Source organism: Malurus melanocephalus, unplaced genomic scaffold, assembly GCF_030028575.1.
Source record: "Malurus melanocephalus ecotype Western Australia unplaced genomic scaffold, MMel_1.1 scaffold_1247, whole genome shotgun sequence".
NCBI classification, from domain to species: domain Eukaryota; kingdom Metazoa; phylum Chordata; class Aves; order Passeriformes; family Maluridae; genus Malurus; species Malurus melanocephalus.
Window position 1 is genome coordinate 43907 of NW_026624479.1, and position 3234 is coordinate 47140.

The following is a 3234-nucleotide window of genomic DNA, read 5'->3' on the forward strand; positions in this document are numbered from 1 at the left end:
GAGGAGTTACCTGAGAAAAACGGGAGGAAAACGGGCACGGAGGGCAGGGAAAGGCCGGGGTTTGGGATGGGCTCAAATCCCCAATCCTGCAGCGGTGCCAGAACCACCCCCGGATCCCCCAGCACCGGATCCGTGGGGATCGAATCTGTGCAGGATTGCCGAGCCCGGGCTGTCCTTCTGTCCCTCTGTCCTGTCCCTCTGTCCCTGTGCCCCTCTGTCCCTCTGTCCTGTCCCTCTGTCCTGTGCCCTCTGTCCCTCTGACCCTCTGTCCTGTCCCTCTGTCCTGTTCCTCTGTCCTGTCCCTGTGTCCTGTCCCTCTGTCCCTCTGCCCGTCCCTCTGTCCCTCTGTCCTGTCCCTCTGTCCCTCTGTCCTGTCCCTCCTGTCCCTCTGTCCCCTCTGTCCTGTCCCTCTGTCCCCTCTGTCCCTCTGTCCCTCTGCCCTGTCCCTCTGCCTTGTCCCTCTGCCCTGAGCCCTCTGTCCTGTCCTCTGCCCTGTCCCTGTCCCTCTGTCCCTCTGCCTTGTCCCTCTGTCCCTCTGCCCTGTCCCTGTCCCTCTGTCCCTCTGTCCCTCTTTCCTGTCCCTCTGTCCTGTCCCTCTGTCCCTCTGCCCTGTCCCTCTGTCCCTCTGTCCCTCTGCCTTGTCCCTCTGTCCCTCTGCCCTGTCCCTGTCCCTCTGTCCCTCTGTCCCTCTGTCCCTCTGCCCTGTCCCTCTGTCCTGTCCCTCTGTCCCTCTGTCCTGTCCCCTCTGCAGAGGTGGGGATGGCGCCCACCCCCCAAATCCCACACACCCCCAGCTCCTCTCATTCCCTTTCCCCTTAAACTGTGTCCAGCAGCGATGAAACAGGAGAGGTTTACTCCAGGGTCGAGGCACAGCAGAGGGAGAGTTGCAATGACTGAAATTCATGTCTCATCTTGTCCCAGCAGCATTTTCCGTGCAGGTTGCAGCATTCGGATGTCTCTGTCCATCCCGCCTGCTCTGCACCCCCTGGCACTCAGGATGTCACCGCCATGGGACAGAAAACTCAAAATTCACTGCTCAGACTCATCCCAACTCACTGGAATTTCTTGAACCGAAAGAAAAACTCAATTTCCTCTTCCCCAGCCTTGCTTCACACTCATCCTTGGCAAAATCAAACCCCCTCAAGGGCAGCCCAGGTGGGGCAGGCCTTGCTCAGGGACAGAAACATCATCAGTCCTTGGTGAAAGTGCTCCCCGAGGCTTCTGGTCTTCTTTGGCTTCGCTTCTATTCCAAATATTTTGCTTTTCCTTTGGTGCTGCTGTTATTTTTGTTGGGCGAGGGTGTCAAGGCTTTTATTTGAACTTGGGCAACCTCTGAGCGAGAGAGGGGCAGAACTGGGCCTGGACTAGGGCAGYTCMCCTTTCTCCCCTCTGGTGAGTGTTSTCCTCAATAAAAACCAGACCCTCATGGATTTTGGAGCAAAGGGAAGGAGTCAGATTCACCACTACCCACGACATCGCTGGGATGAAGTTTTGATCCAGCAAACAAAGCTGATCCACGGTCTCTGTGTGCCAACATCGGGGCAGGATCAGCCCTTGGGGATGATTCCCCGAGTTTTGGGAAGGACAAACAGCCCCGGGGGCTTTGCTGCTCCGTGCTGCTGCTCTTAAATCCCACCTGGTTCCAGGTTACACTCTTAAGGCCGTGTTGTTGTTGGCCAAGCACTCGAAGGACTTTGAGGAAAGCTTTTTTTTTGCTGTTTCCTCCTTCCTTGAATGGCTCCTTTGAACGGCAGCGCCGCTCCGCTCACATCCCGCTGTCCGCGTTGAATCAATCTCGCGGTCAGCTTTGGGAGAGAGGAAAAAAAAAGAGAAGAAAAAAGCCTCACAAAGAGGGAAAATTGACAGGTCCGACCCTGGGCGTGATTGAGAGTGGTTGGACAAGCAGGAGTGGATGTTGAGCTGCGCTGGGCGATGCCAGCATTCCCCAGGGAAATCCAGCAAAGCCTTTTTTTCCCAGAACGTGGAGCAGTGGGTTTGGAGAGGGGGTGGGCGCATGAACTTAATAACAGCAACACTGTTGGAACATAAAGCATCTGTCAGGAGTTAATATGATTAATTCGAGGTGTCTGTCTCTGCCCCTTTTCCCCTCTCCCTCACTGTAACACGAACCCAGGGAGGGCAGAGGTGGGGCCACAATGGGCACCCGGCCCCATTTCGCCTTTCTCCAGCCAAAACTCCTCATTCTCATCCCATTCAGACCCCCCTCATTTTCTCCCATCACTCCACATCCCCATCCCATTSCTCATCTCTCCCCAAGCCCCATTTGAAGCCCAGGAAAGCAGGTCTCACCCCATCAGGACCCACAGCCTCACACGCACGATGTTCCTTGCATAAAACTCTGGGATTTATCCATGGCCTCGGCTCCTCGTGGACAGAGCCTGGCAGAGCTTGGCTGCTTTTCAGGCCCCCACACAAAACTGAAGCCCCGGGGGTTTGTGAAATTAATTCAGGGATGTCTGGGAAAGGTAACTAGAAATAGGAAGTTAATTGTTGGGAGTTAATTAGTTATACAGCAGCCTGCACTGGCACCTGAAGATTTTAAAGACTCAGCAAACCACAGAAAGGAGAAAMTGCCTGGAAAAAAAGGTGTTGAGGTTCATAAGGGAATTGAGTTGAGGTCACCCCCTCGCCTTGGGTGGCACCAGGACAGGGCACAGGGTCAGGGCACAGGCACTGGACACAGGTTTGGCACAGGGGTGCTGAGCTGTGCTGTGCCAAGCTGTGCCAGGCTGATSTGATCTGATCCAAGCCATGCCACGGGGTGCCAGCTGAGCCATGCCATACCACGATGGGCATGCCATTCCAGCCAGCTGTGCTGTGCCATTCCAAGCCGTGCCAGCAGTGTTGTGTCAGCTGAGCTGAGCCATGCCGTGCCAAGGTGTGCCAGCAGTGCCATGCCGTGCCGAGCCGTGCCAGGCCAAGCCGTGCCAGCAGTGCCATACCATCCAAGCCGTGCCAGGCCAAGGTGTGTCAGCAGCATTATACCGTGCCAGCAGTGCCAAGCCGTGCCGAGCCGTGCCAGGCCAAGCCGTGCCAGCAGTGCCATGCCATCCAAGCCATGCCAGGCCAAGGTGTGTCAGCAGTATTATACCGTGTCATGGCGTGCCAAGCCGTGCCAGCAGTGCCATGCCATCCCGAGCCGTGGCATGCCAAGCTGTGCCAGCAGCATTATACCGTGCCAGCAGTGCCAAGCCGTGCCGAGCCGTGCCAGGC